Consider the following 15,478-nt stretch of genomic DNA (forward strand, 5'->3'; position numbering starts at 1 on the left):
CTCTCTCTCTCTCTCTCTCTCCCTCTCTTCCTCTCCCCCCACCCCACACAAACATGCATAAACCAAAGACAGAACATGCAAGCATATAGCAAGAAGGTAGCTATCTGTAAGCCAGGAAGAAAGCCCTTACCAGGAACTAAATCAGCCATCATCTTGATCTTAGATGCTCCAAAACTATGAGAAATAAGTTTCTATTGTCTAAGACTCCCAGTCTATGGTATTACGTTATGGCAGCCTGAGCTGACTACAACACGGTGTGTTTAAAGATGACCCCCTTAAGTTTGGTACGCTCTTCCATTGGACTATGTGGAAAGCCATAATGAACATACCATATTTCCTATTGCCTGAAAATTGCAATCCTCCTTAATCATGTTAGCCCTTTACTAAGGTCTCAGAAAGCCATTCAACCATTTAGAGTAGTGCTGTGCTACGTAAGTGGACAAGGAGCGAAGAAAAGCTTGCATGCTATCACTGACACTGCCATGATAATTAACTAATCTGCTGTCTTTGCACTAGTAGTGCCTGTAAAACCTTGGGCATGTAATTTAATCTCTCTCTACTCAAGTGCCCTATCTCTCAAATAGTACATTTCTCATGCCATTGTTGGAGAAAATAAATGAATTGCTATATAGAAGCATTTAGTGTCACATACTGAGTAAGTATATTCTAAGTTATTATAATGTTATAGTGTCTTTCCCAAATTCCTTTGTTTTTGAGTAACATTTCATTATAACCACATTGATAGGCTGAGGTGGTCTCATCTGGGCTTCACTGGCAGGAATATTCAACAAGGACTTTTTGGCAAATCACAGTTAAGAACAAAATAAATGTGATTTTAACTTATAGCTCAAAATGCATCTCAAGATATTGAGGCACTTGGGACTTCATCAGTATTTCAAACACTAATTAATCAATCAAAGATGTAGAGATGTAACTATCACAATTCTTTTTTTTCGAAATATATTTTATTGATTTTTTTACAGAGAGGAAGGGAGAGGGATAGAGAGCTAGAAACATAGCACACCTCCTACTGGGGATGTGCCCGCAACCAAGGTACATGCCCATGACTGGAATCGAACCTGGGACCTTTCAGTCCGCAGGCTGGCTCTCTATCCATGGAGCCAAACCAGTTAGGGCTATCACAATTCTTTTAAAAATATATATTTTTATTGATTTCAGAAAGGAAGGGAGAGGGAGAGGGAGATGGAAACATCAATAAGGAATAGGGAATCAGATTAACTGTCTCCTGCACACCCCCTACTGGGGATCCAGCCCTCAACCCTGGAATGTGCCCTTGACCGGAATCAAACCCAGGACCCTCCAATATGCAGGCCTACACTCTCTCCACTGAGCCAAACCAGGTAGGGCACTATTATAATTCTTCAGCAATATGGAAGTTAATATGTCTTAGGTTCCTCAGAAGCAGGTCTAAGACATAGATTCACAAGGGATTTATTAGAAAAGTTATTTCAATAAACATTAAAAAGGGGAAGCAAGAAGGGAAAAGTAATTTAAAATGAGAGAATAAATTAGTAGATATAAGTAAAGTTTTATACTTTAGGGCAAGTCAGCTTGCAATTGTGGTGAAGAACACAAATGTGAAAGTGAGACTACTTGGTTTTGCATAGAGCTTCCACCATTTACCTGCTGTATGACCCCAGATGGGTTACTCAGTCTCTCTCTCCTTCATTTTTTTCTCTATAAAATGATGCCACCTCATAAAAGTGTGGGGATTACTTGAGATAAAGTATGGCATAAAGTATGTGTCCTAATATGTTAGAGAGTGGTAGGAGTAGTAGCAGCAGCAGCAGCAAACCAGAAAAAGTCTTATAAATAGAAGAAATTCTAATAATTATTAACATTATCATTGCTGCTATATGAAAGGTAGTTATGCCTGCACCACATTCTCAACTGTAAGCTCTTGAAGAAAAGGGTCCAAGTCTTGTTTATCTCTATATGCAAGCATCTAAAATGGTATTTACCCCAGTGTAGGTGATGAATAATGGTTATGGAATTGACAGGACATGTTTACTAAATATTGAAGGTGGGAAAGAAATAAATCAAAGTTGGTTCTGATATTTCAAATAGATAATACAGCTGATGTTAACTAAATAGAAGTTACCAATGGCCTCTACTAAATCCAATTTTTTTCTTCTCAATCATCTTCCTTGTTCTACCAGCATCATTTTATCACTCTGGCCTCCTTTAAACACTTTCTTCACTTTGACTTGATAATATTATAATCTTGCTTTACTTCCTATATTACTCTGCATTACTGGTTCTTCCTCGTCTGTTAGAAATCTTTCGTAATGCAAGCATACTTCAAGGGCTCAATCTTCTGTCTTCCTTCTATATCTAGACCAGCCGTGGGCAGACTACGGCCCGCGGGCCGGATCCAGCCTGTTTGAAATGAATAAAACTAAAAAAAAAAAAAGACCGTACCCTTCTATGTAATGATGTTTACTTTGAATTTATATTAGTTCACACAAACACTCCATCCATGCTTTTGTTCCGGCCCTTGGGTCCAGTTTAAGAACCCATTGTGGCCCTCGAGTCAAAAAGTTTGCCCATCCCTGATCTAGACTCTCTCTCTTAATGTGTTATCAGTCCCCATGGCATTAAACACCACCTGCATACTGATAACTCCTAAAACATATGTCTCACCCACACCTCTGTCCAACTATCAAACACCTGTCTACTTAACACCTCCATTTGGAGGTCTTAAAAACATAAAGCTTGACATGCTCAAAACTGGATTCTAAACATACCATTACACAAAGCCTGCTCTACTACCAGCCTTCCTCATATAAGGTAAAACTAAATCCATTGTTTCAATTCATTGTTTGGCTCTTATGGAGTTATTGGTCTCCTCTTAAATCAGGGGAGGGAATGTAGGACCCTTCTGACCTGCAGGCCTTATAAGACCTGAGAATTTTGTATGACCTGCCAATGATGTTACAAACATCCAAATGGCCCTTGGCAGAAAAAGGTTCCCTACCCCTGTAACACTTAAATACTTACCAACAAAATCTCCATTATTTTCAATAACACCCTTAGGCGTGAACTTGCCCTCACTATTTCAAATAAAGTCAGTTCCTTTAGGGTAGATCTTCAGGGCTCTCTGTTATTGTGAACTTTCATTTCTCCTGGAAAAAAAATCTGATCCATTGCTATACCCACTGGGTGAGGGTAGAAGCCCCTAGCTTCTTGGCTTGCCTTTTCCACCATGGAACCTCTGCCCTACAAGGGAGCAAGGCAAGGACAATTGAGGTCTTGGTAACTTCATCCTGCCATTGCTGTGGTAGGATTTTCACACCAAGAAGTAGGAATGGGAGGAAGAATGAGTCCCAACCTCTCTGCAACACTCTTCTGCAACTTACCCTCTGCAACTCAAAGCTAGTAAGGATGAGTAATTCTGGCTGCCTGACCCTCCCAGAAAGATACCTATCCCTTGTCTGGGAGCTGAGGGGAAAGGAAGCTAGAACATAAGACTGGATATGCAAGAATTCATTGTCTTGGGGACACATTCTTGGAATATAAGATTTAATGCATCACCTAGGACCTCAGAGCATTGAAAAAGCTCACTGTCTAAAGAAACTCACTAAAAGTAGGGAGGCTCTTAGAAACTTAAGAGAGATCAAAATCCCACACTGAGAACAATATAAATACTTGAGTTTGTGGAATAAAAAAAAAAAAGGTAACAGTCTGGGCATGCTGGAATGGTTAAATGAGGTAAAGTCAGAAGACACACAGGAGGGTTACATTTAATAGGAAAGCCCAAAGGAAACAATATTCACCAAGGCATTAGGAATGTTCAGTGGTAGCTGTCACTCATTAACACCTACTTAACACCTATGGTGATGATGGAACTCAAAAGTAATTAAAATCATGTGCAAGCACTTAACTACTAGAAACCATGAGGATGCAATTACCTTAACAAGAGAAACAGGCAACCAAAAGTCCACTACCCACAGGGGTTGTAAAGATGGTCAGTAGAACATGGCCTTGTAAAGATTGCTCTCATCTAAATGGATTTGAACAATGGGATTGAAGAGAATAAAGAATGATGTTCTGGCCAGTTTGGTTCAGTTGGTTGAGCATTGTCCCATGCACTGAAAGGTCACCAATTCAATTTCAGGTCAGGGCACATACCCAGGGTTCAGGTTTGATCACAGGTCAAAGTAGGTGCGGGAGGCAACAGATCAATGTTTCTCTCTCTCTCTCTCCCTTCATCTCTCTCTAAAATCAATAAAAACATCTTTTTAAAAAAGAAAGTGCAAAAAGTAAATAAGGGTTGCATAAGATTCCTACACTTATTGGAAAAGAGATGAATTTTGTGAGAGGTGAGAGAAATAGGCCTTCTAGAGGTGACCAGCAGGCAGGAAAGTAAGCAGTGGCCCACACTCAGTTGAGAGCAGTGAAGAGGAGCATGAGACATGGCTGTCAGATGGGTCACTCAGTAGTAAGAGATAATTAGAAAAGAAAACTGGATGGTAAAAAAGATAGGTAAAATGATGAGCAGAACAAAAATAAACTTGTTTCTGCATAGCCTTCAGGTTGAGGGTAAGAAAGGTGGGGTCAAATAAAAAAGCCTAGGCCTTGCAAATGGATGCCCTTCTTGCCTCAGCACGGAGTTATTCTGGTCTCTAGAATCACAATGAAACTGGAAATATTAATGTAGGGTGTGCAAATACAGAATGTGAGCCTCACAACCAAATACTGGTCTTTGTAATATCATCACAGACCCTGTCAACTACAAATTTTCCTTACTCTTCACCTGCCTCCTGATCAAACTAAAGCTATCCATCTTATGGCCTTACATTTTATTTCTGAGGCCCTACTTCAATCATCTGAATTTCTCCTGGAGCTACTTGGAAGTTGTAAGTCTTTCTCTAACCACCAGATGATAGTAAAGAACCTTATGAGGTTAATTCTGATAGATGTTTTCAACTTCACTGTTGATACTTGAAGCCAGATCACTCTTTTTTTTGTGGGAGACTGTCCTACACATAAAAGGAAAGGGTCATCCATATTTTTTTCTCAGATGAAACAATTTTATTTCATCATTGTCTTTAAAATCACAAAGATGCTATGTTCTTCATATAAAAATGTAAGTACATATAACTATATTTTCTAGAAAATGATTATATAGACCCTCTCAAAGAAAAAATGCTTCCTATTACATGGTTTCAGTGAAGGTGCTTGGAAAGAACTCACATCTGGACTGATTCCTAAAACATACCATCCCACCACTGCATTTTTTGGTTCAAAGTATAGATTATTATCATCAGTACATGTTCCTGTGTTCTTACACATTTGATAATACACATATAGAATGGAGGATTATCACTTAATGCTCTATTGGTTCACCAGCCTTTTCTGCAGGTTCATCAGCAGGTTGAGTAGGCTGTGCCTTTCTCTATGGCTTTTCCTCAATGTCTTCCAGGAATGGAGGTACATTATCATCATCCTTACACATCATAAACTCCAAGTCTTTACCAACTATTCCAATGGAAACATTCTTCACAGTTAGGTTTTGTTTTATAGAAAGTGTCTCTCTTAAAGCATGCAGACCATGCTTAACCAGTTCATTCAAATTGCATTCCATAATCTCAGACATATGTCTGTCCAAGTAAGTATGAGCTGATTGAAAATGAGCTCCAATGGACACAGATCTGCTGTCAAAATAGTTAGCAGAGAGACAGGTGTGGAAAACAAGAGGGCCTATAGCATCATAACCAGGAATAAACAGCCCAACAGCATAATCTTTGTGTTGGCATCTGGGTCTTGCTTCCAATTATAGATACAAGAGGAGACACAAGAAGAGGTCTGTCAAATAGAAATCTGGAATCCAAAGACTCCTGGCACATAGAGTTACATAACAGTCTAGCACCAGCAGGAAGTCCTACAATTGAGATACCGACAGTGGTGCCTTGACTTACGAGTGTCCTGACTAACGAGTTTTTTGAGATATGAGCTGTCTCTTGGCCGATTTTTTGCTTTGATTTGCGAGCTAAAATTCGGGTTAGGAGCCAGCTTCAGATACCCCACCGCTAGTTGGCGCAGCGAACGTCACAGTGAACGCCACATCAGCCCAGCATCACGTGTCTCCCTCATTCACTTTAAGCGGTTAGCTCTTAGTTGAAGCATCAGTGTTGTGCTGGCATTTGTGCTTGCAGTTATTTTGCAAAACTTCGTTTTTTCAACCATGGATCTGAAGAAAGTAAGTGCGAAGGATAGTGCTGAGAAGAAGAAGCGGATGATGTGCATTGAATTAAAGAAAGAAATTATCGAAAGACATGACCAAAGTGTGCATGTAATCAACTTGGCGAAGCAGTACGAGCGTAGCACTTCTACGATCTGCACCATACTGAAGCAGAAGGAGTCGATACAGGTTACAACTCCAGCCAAGGGCGTTAAAATAATTTCTAAACAGCAGACATCTATCCATGAAAATATGGAGAAGCTGCTTAATGGTGTGGTTAATGGAGAAGCAGCTCGCAGGAGATACCGTGACAAAGGCTATAATCTGCAAGAAGGCACGAGCTATTCACGCTGATTTGCTGCAGCAGACCCCAGGCACTTCAATGGATGAGGCATTGGGCGAGCAGTTTAAAGCCAGTCGGGGCTGGTTCGAAAATTTTAAAAAGAGGACCGGCATTCACTCCATTGTCAGACATGGTCAGGAGGTTATCTCTATAAGTGAGATAAAGGAAATGTTGGGAATTTGGGAGAAACTTTCAGACTTTATTCAAAAGAAACACCCAGTAAAAATTGCAACTGGGCGTGTGATGGAGCTATTTAATGACACTTGCCTAACTCATTTCAGAAATATTCTGAAAGGAAGGATGAAACAGATCTCATTGGACAGGTTTTTATTGAAAACTCCTGTAGATGAAAGTGATGAAAGCGTGGCAAAAATCAGCAAATAAGATTCAGTTATTCAGTTATTCAGTTCAGCCTTTCTCCTCCAACTCCATCAGCATCTTTAAGTCGTTTGATCTCCAAGGTAAATGCTGTACATTAAACTTAACAAAACAAGTTTATTGCACTACATTCTATTGTTCAGTATTGTGTTTTTATGCAATATTTGTTATTTTTAAATACATTTTTCTTATTTAAAAACATTTAACCAAACAATTGCGGTGTTTTTTCGGTGTCCGGAATGGATTAATGGCATTTCAATTCATTGTAATGGTGAAAATTGATTTGACATACGAGTAATTTGAGTTATGAGCTCCGTCATGGAACAAATTAAACTCGTAAGTCAAGGCACCACTGTATATGTCAACATGGAGCATTTTTTGGGGGGTTAGCTGCAAGTTCTGAGTGTGCTTTTCTTCACTGGCAGGGGTCCTCAAACCTTTTAAACAGGGGGCCAGTTCACTGTCCCTCAGTCCGTTGGAGGGCCGGACTATAGTTTTTAAAAAAAAAACTATGAACAAATTCCTATGCACACTGCACATATCTTATTTTGAAGTAAAAAAACAAAACGGGAAAAAATACAATATTTGTATTTGCATGTGGCCCGCGGGCCGTAGTTAGAGGACCCCTGCTTCAGAGTAACCAACATTGCATGGAGTTTTATTTCAGACCAACTGTGGCTAAACCTTGATTGACAGCTTTCTTTGCATATTCAATTTGTTTAATCCTGCCCTGAGGGCTCCAAACACTGACATCATTCACACTGGTTCTAAACCATGGTTCCAACATAGGCGTGGCTGTCCACTCCTGCAGACCTGCCTATCTATGAGCGCTGCCAAAACTAAGACTTGGCCATCTACAGGAAAGTCTGTGCAATCAGATTTTGATGGAATTTTTTAAAATCTATGTTGTTGTTGTTTTATTTTTTATTGAATTTATTGGGGTACAAGTTTCAAGTGAACAACTCAGTAAAATATAATCTGCACACTGCATGGTGCGCCTATTGCTTTTAATAGCATTTATTCATTGAAAAAATAATTTAATGTGGAAAAACATATGAAAGGAAATTAAAAACACACAAAATCTCACTCCTCAGATAAACTTCTGTAAATAGTTTAATGACAATGCTAGGCATATGGACACATAGTTAAATATGTATAATTGTGCATATATAATAATCTACTATCCTATAATCTCCTTTTCACTCAAAATTTCCTAAGGACATCTTTTGATATCAACAATATTGGTCTATTTAATAATTTTAATGCCTGAATAATGTACATTTATTTGTACCTAAACATATCTCCACCAGGTGGCAACCAGACTCCTAAATTTCCACTATTGTTAATTGCATTGCAATTAACATCTTTGAACATATATCTTTGCACAGGCTGAGATTGACACTGTTTCACACTCAATATTTCTGTGTATCTAGAATTTTTCCAGGACCCAGAGCTTTATGAAGGGAATTAGAGATAGATCTTGTTCTCAAGATATACATAGGCTGATAAAAAAAAAAATGAATAAAGGACAAAAAAAAAAAAAGAATGGTGAGTGGCATGGAAATACAAAGTAGACTGTTAGCCAAAGATAAAGAGAATATAACTGATTGGGGGTCAGGGATAGCTTCACAGACATAGGCCTCGGAAGAATCAGGATACAAGTTAATCTCTGCTCCTTTTTTTTTAAAATGGTTATTTTATAACAACCATTTATTTAAGTGTCTATTTCTCCTGCTGTCTGTGTGTAGGTGAAGGCCAGCCTTTCCTTATTCATATACCCTGTATTTATCATAGGGCCTCATATGTACTGAATTGTTATAGAATTTACCAGCTGACCAGAAAAAAAAAAAAAGGAGTACTCAGAGATTCAGGAAGAACCCTTTATTTTCAGATGTCCTAGTACAGTGACTCAGGGGAGTGTGTTTCTCCAAAGCCTAAGTGAGTAAATATGGATGAAGCTTTCCCTTTATACCCTTGGTTTCTTTGTCCCCCAAATATGGCAGGCTTCTGGACCTTTCTCGGGCTTTGCAAAAAGCCCCCTGTGTTGGGATGGGGGATGTGAGATTTCACCCAAAGGCCTGGCCTGGTGCCAGTGCTGATAACTCCTGCGGGGAGGGAGGGGGGGGGAGTGGGTGAAAGGTTGTGTGTGGTTCATGGTTTATGGCCTCTGTAAAATGGGAGTATTCTGGGACACAGGTTCTGCAAGGTAGGACAGGAGTCAGTGGAGTTAATTATGCATTAAAAGGCAGGTCACTGACACAGATTCAGATTGCTAGTCCTCCCCCCAAAAAAATGTCTTATATCCCCCTTCAGAATCTTCAGTAAAGGGTTGCTAAATGGGGGTATTTATTATAAACCTTCCTGTCATGAGAGCATTCTCCTGAAAGGAGAGAAGGGAGAATCATATAGAAACAAATAGGCTATGGATACAAGTTTAAAGTCCCTCTCAATTTTCCACACTCAAAGGCAGACAAGGAAACAGGGATGGGGAAAAAGAGAGAGGAAGAGAAAAAAGGTAAATTAGTATGTACTTCTCTAGTCCTCTCTTCCCTCTTCTGAAAAGCTCACCCAAGAAGAAATCTGAATGACCTTGCAGAAGGCACAGTAAAAATCAGATGATATAGAGAAAAGTTTTACTCTCCTTATTGTAGTCTAGAACAGGGGTGGGCAAACTTTTTGACTCGAGGGCCACAATGGGTTCTTAAACTGGACCAGAGGGCTGGAACAAAAGCATGGATGGAGTGTTTGTGTGAACTAATATAAATTCAAAGTAAACATCATTACATAAAAGGGTACGGTCTTTTTTTTTTTTTTTAGTTTTATTCATTTCAAATGGGCCGGATCCGGCCTGCAGGCCGTAGTTTGCCCACAGCTGGTCTAGAATGTAATGTCCTCCCCCGCCCCTTCTTCAAGCCCCCATTCATGATCAGCAGGAAAAAAATAACAGTCTCTGATTCAGTTTAAACTTAACTAAATCTGACAATTTAAACATCCTTCTTGAAAGTGTGTAGTCTCTATTAAAAAAAATAATGTTTAATCACTCAGAAGGCCTTTCCTTGAGAAAGGCTTTTCCTGTTGTGGTGGCTGCTACCTGCTGGTCTCCTGAGAATTTTCCTTCATATACCTAATTGCTAAACATTCTGCAGGATATCACTGCTGAATTAACTAGTAACTTGGGGTCTAGACTTTTAGCAGGGACAAGGTTCTTGAGTTGCTGATGCCATTACCAAGGATTTTGCTGGCTACACAACCCCTGAGTTTACTGCCACATCCTCCATTCTGAAAGCTGGCCCAGCAGTCCACACTACTTGAAGCCTGAGTCAACTCACTCTGCTATGGTAGGCCTATGGAAACCCAAGGAGTTTCTCTTATCATTGTTGTTAATCGTCACACCAGGTTATTTTTCCCACTGATTTGTTTAGAGAGAATGTAAGAGAGTTAGGGAGGGGAAGGGGGAGAGCTAGAGAGAGAGAGAAAGAAAGACATCAATGTGAGAGAAACACATTGATTGGTTGCCTTCTGCATTCACCCCCAACCAGGGCCTGGGATCAAATCTACAACCCAAGTACACACTTGACTGGAAATCGAACCCATGACCCTTCAGTGCAGGGGCTGAAGCTCTGACCAATTTGCAACACCGGCCAGGGCCCAATGTGTTTCTATTGTGCACCCACCAACACTCAGGGCATCTTTAAACCCCAGAGCCTCCCTCTACCTGACCATGATGTGCTACATTTCTATGACTGAGTCCTCAACTTGCAACATACCAAATCCATTTTGGATATCAAAGACTAACATTACCTCAAACTTATTTTTTAATATGTTTTTATTGATTTCACAGAGAGGAAGGGAAAGGGGGAGAGAGAGAGAAACATCAATGATTCGAGAGAATCATTGATCGGCTGCCTCCTACACACTCCCAATTGCAGATAGAGCCGTTAACCTGGGCATGTGCCCTGACTGGGAATCTAATCTTAACCTCCTGGTTCTTGGGTCAAAGTTCCACCACTGAGCAACATCAGCCGGGCCAGCCTTATTTCTTTATACATTTCCTTTATTTTTTAAAAAAAATATTTATTGTTAAAACGTATTATATAATTCCTCCTTTTTTTGTCTTCCAGTCTGCTCCCCTGCCCTAGACCCTCACCACCTCATTGAGTGTGTCCACAGGTTATGCATATATGCACTCAAGTTCATTGGTTGATTTCTTCTCACCCACTCTCCCCTGCCTTACCTCCGAGGTTCAACAGTATACATTTCCTTTATAAAGAATTTTCATCCCCTCTTGAAAAATAAATGCGTCTCATGGACCAAGGAAAAGCCCTAACCATGCCATCTTCATCCACATCCTCATCCCCAACTTTGGTGCAGTCTGATCACTACAAAGACTGTGCTCCTTCCCCTTCCTTCCATTCCCTTAGCCTGGAAAATTAACAGGTTTGAGGATTAGAGGGAGAGAAACTGGAAGAAAACTGCCTGACCACAGCATATCACACTGGTCTGGAATCCTCACAGAAACATCCTTATTTATTCTAAAACTAGAGGCCTGGTGCACAAAAATTTGTGCACTGGCGGGGGGAATGTCCCTCAGCTCCACTTGTGCCCTCTCACAGTCTGAGACCCCTTGGGAGATAACAACCTGCTGGCTTAGGCCCACTCCCAGGTGGCAGAGGGCAGGCCCAATCCCTAGGTGCCTGCCCGGCAGCCCCTGGTTGGGCTCATAGCAGGGTCGATTGGGGAGTTGGGGCGCCGCCCCCTGTCATGCACAGAGCAGGGGGATTGGGAGGTTGCGATGCCACCCTCAGTCACCCTCAGGGTAGGGCCGATGGGGGGGTTGGGGTGCCGCCCCCTGTCACACTCAAGGGAGGGTCAATGGGGAGGTTGCAACACCATCCTCTGTCATGCACAGAGCAGGGCGGATCAGGGGGTTGTGGTACCACCCCTGTGACATACAGAGCTGGCCAATCAGGGGGTTGGGGCGCTGCCCCCTGTCACGCACAGAGCAAGACCCATCAGGGGGGTAGGGGCTCCGTACCCTGTCACACACAGAGCAGGGCCTATCAGGGGGTTGGGGAGCTCCACCCTGTCACGCACAGAGCAGGACCGATCAGGGGGTTGGGGAACTCCCCCCTGTCACACACAGAACAGGGCCAATCAGGAGGTTGCAATGCCACCCTCAGTCATGCTCAGGGTAGGGATGATTGGAAGGTTGGGGCGCTGCCCCCTGTCACACTCAGTGCAGGGCCGATGGGGAGGTTGGGGTGCCGCACCCTATCACACACAGAGCAGGGCCGATCAGGGGGTTGGGGCGCCTTCCCCTGTCATGAACAGAGCAGGGTGGATAGGGAGGTTGTGGCCCCGGCCCCTGTCACACACAGAGCCGCAGGGTGATCAGGGGGTTTGGGCTCTGCCCCCTGTAACGCTGCTCCAGGGGGCAGGAGACCTCATGGCTCTGCTGATCCCAGTGCTAGGAGGCTTTGCTGCTCCGCTGATCCCGGTGCTGGGAGGCCTCGCAGCTCCGCTTGACACAGGGGCAGTGAGGCCTCGCTGCTCTGCTAATCCCGGTGCCAGGAGGCCTCGTGGCTCTGCTGATCCCGGGTTCGGGAGGCCTTGTGGCTCCACTGATCCCAGGCCAGGAGGCCTCGCTGCTCTGCTGATTCCGAGGCTGGGAGGCATATTACCCTTTAACTATATAGGATAGAGGCCTGGTGCATGGGTGGGGGCTGGCTGGTTTGCCCTGAAGGGTATCCTGGATCAGGGTGGGGGTCCCACTTGGGTGCCTGGCCAGCCTGGATGAGAGGATGATGGCTGTTTGCAGCTGGTCACAGCCCCTTCAGGGTGGGGGTCCCCACTGGGGTGCCTGGCCAGCCTGGATGAGAGGATGATGGCTCTTTGCAGCTGGTCACAGCCCCTTCAGGGTGGGGGTCCCCACTGGGGTGCCTGGCCAGCCTGGATGAGAGGATGATGGCTCTTTGCAGCTGGTCACACCCCCTTCAGGGTGAGGGTCCCCACTGGAGTGCCTGGCCAGTCTGGGTGAGGGGCTGAGGGCCGTTTTCAGGGTGGCAGGTGACTGAAGCTCCCAACCTCTCCTTTTTTCCTTTTTTTTTTTAAATTCTGGGATTTATTTACCTTCTATGGCTGTCACTGGAGCTAAGAGCCAGCTTTAGCTGTGAGACCTCAGCTGCTGAAAGCAGGTTTCTGGGCTTTGTTTACCTTCTGTATTTGAAACTTCGTTGTGACTCCAGCTCTGAGATCCTGGCAGGCTGAAAGCAGGTATCTGGGGTTTTGTTTAGCTTCTATATTTGTAACAATGTTTCTTAGAGAGCAGCTCAGAGCCCAACAGCGGCAGGCGGGGAACCTTGGCTTCCTCCATCGCTGGAGCAAGCAAGCCTCCTGTTCACGTCAGTTGCCTGGCTGCTGGCCGCCTTCTTGGTTGGCAGTTAATTTGCATATCGCCCTGATTAGCCTATGGGAAGGGTAATGAAGTTACAGCTAATTACCATGTTTCTCTTTTATTAGATAGGATCCCTTCATCATAATTAAGAAAGAGACATTTTAGAAACTTGACCATTCACTTAATACACATTCAAAGAGCACCTATTATGTGCAATATACTCTGACAGGTACAATGTGAAACCCACTGTTTACTAGTGCTGCTTTAACAATTTACCAGAGTTCGTGGTTTAAAACAACAGATTAATGATTTTACATTTCTGGAGGTGTAAAGTCCAAAACTGGTTCTTATGGGGCTAAACACAAATTATCCTCAGGGCTGCATTCCTTCTGGAGGCTCTAAGGGAAAGGAAGTCTGTTTATTTGCCTTTTCCTCCCAAAGGGGAGAGTAAGTAATTGTTGTAAGAAAAAGTGAAATCATCAAGGGACACACCAACAAAAAGATAAATCAAGTTTATCTTTTTTACTAACCTGTAGAGAAAGATTTAGGAAAAAAATAGCACAGAACTAAGTTGGAGGAGAGGGAGAAAGAGAGAGGAGATGGGATACATGAGTCAGAGTCCTTCTCTGACCTTGAAAGACTTTATAATCTCAGTAGCAGGCAGCTCACCTCAGTGATAATACTGGAAATTGAAGCAGGGAGGGGAAAGTACACCACATGAAGAATGCAAGCCAAGTTGGGAACAGCTAGTCATCATTTCTAAAGGGAAACATCACCATAGAGGCTATGCTGACATCTATCCAAACTCCATGTCCTTCTATAGCCCTGGATCACCTCAACTTTATTTGCATAAAGATCAGTAACTTCTTTTCCTAAATTCACTGCTTACAAGATTTCTTGTTTCCATTTGGGATGTGTTTGATTTATTGTAATCTTCAATGTCCTAGTGATGATTCTATTGTGGAAAATTCATTTTAACTGAATGTAATATGATCACAATTCTATCTGATACCAGAGACAGCTCTCTCTCTCTCTCTCTCTCTGTCTAGTCCTTCACAGAACATCCTACCCATTAAGGTTTCAAGACTTTGACCAGAGAGTAAAACAAGTATCAAGAATGAGCCAAACCCTCTACTTCTAGACCTTCATGATTCTAAGGATAGAACCAAAAGTTGGCTTTCGGTCCAACTGACAATTGTTTCCCTGATTAAACACTTGCTGAGATGCCTGTACTGGCTCCCAGGATATTGCTTCATGGAGGCTTCAGCAGAATAGGATGCAGTAATTCAGGGTAAAGGAAATGGTTTCTTTCTCTACTTATAACACCTCTGACACCAAACACGTGTGTTTTCTACTCCAAGCAATTCTCAATTCTCTGTGACACCAGCTGAATGTCCACAATTCAATTCTAACAATAACTACCTGGAGTGAGCCCTACTCTGCAGGTCAGGGCTTAATCCTCTGCTGCAAAAGCCAATTGCCCACCCCAAGTTGTCACCTGCACTTCCAACCAACCAGTTAAATATGTGAGGTTCTCAGGATCCTCTCCTCAAGTCTGATAACTTGCTAAAACAGCAGGGAAGTGCTTTACTTACTCTTACTAGTTTATACAAAGGATACAACTCAAGAACAGCCAAATGGAAGAGCTATATAGGGTAAGGTATGTAGGGAGGGCTTCAGAGCTTTCATGCCCACTCTGAGCATGTGAACTACCCAGCACCCCAATGTGTTCATCAACCCAGAAACTCTCCAAAACCTGCTGCTTAGGGTTTTTGTGGAAGCATGATTGATTAAATTATTGGTTATTGGTGATTAAGTGAGTCTCCAACCTCTCTGTTGAAAGTAGGTGTAGGGGAGTGCTGACAGCTCCAACCCTCTAATCACTCTAATCACATGGCTAGTTCCTCTGGTAACCAGCCCTCGTCCTCTAAGAGTTACATCATTAGCATAATCTCAGGTATATTTGAAATGGACTTTTTATGAGTAACAAAAATGCTCCTTTATCCCTATCACTGTGGAAATTCCAAGGATTTTAGAAGTTCTGTGCCAGGAATTAGGATTTAAGAAAAAGTAGATATTGTTTATTTTATCAAAACATCACACAATTCTCTGCAGCACTCTTTTCTCCAAGCAGAAGCTATGAAATTCTATGTACAGC

General features: G+C 42.4%; 1 long non-coding RNA gene and 1 pseudogene across 1 annotated transcript in view; one reads left to right on the forward strand and one right to left on the reverse strand.

The window, feature by feature from the left end:
* LOC139017246 (uncharacterized) overlaps nucleotides 1–15,478 on the forward strand; it is a 211,667-nt gene that overhangs the window by 3,692 nt on the left and 192,497 nt on the right. The window lies entirely within an intron of this gene.
* On the reverse strand, nucleotides 5,351–7,713 carry LOC139017612 (proteasome subunit alpha type-1-like; annotated as a pseudogene).

Source organism: Myotis yumanensis, unplaced genomic scaffold (genome assembly GCF_028538775.1).
Source record: "Myotis yumanensis isolate MYYU_CA2020_CCGP unplaced genomic scaffold, mMyoYum1.0.hap1 SCAF_10, whole genome shotgun sequence".
NCBI lineage: Eukaryota > Metazoa > Chordata > Mammalia > Chiroptera > Vespertilionidae > Myotis > Myotis yumanensis.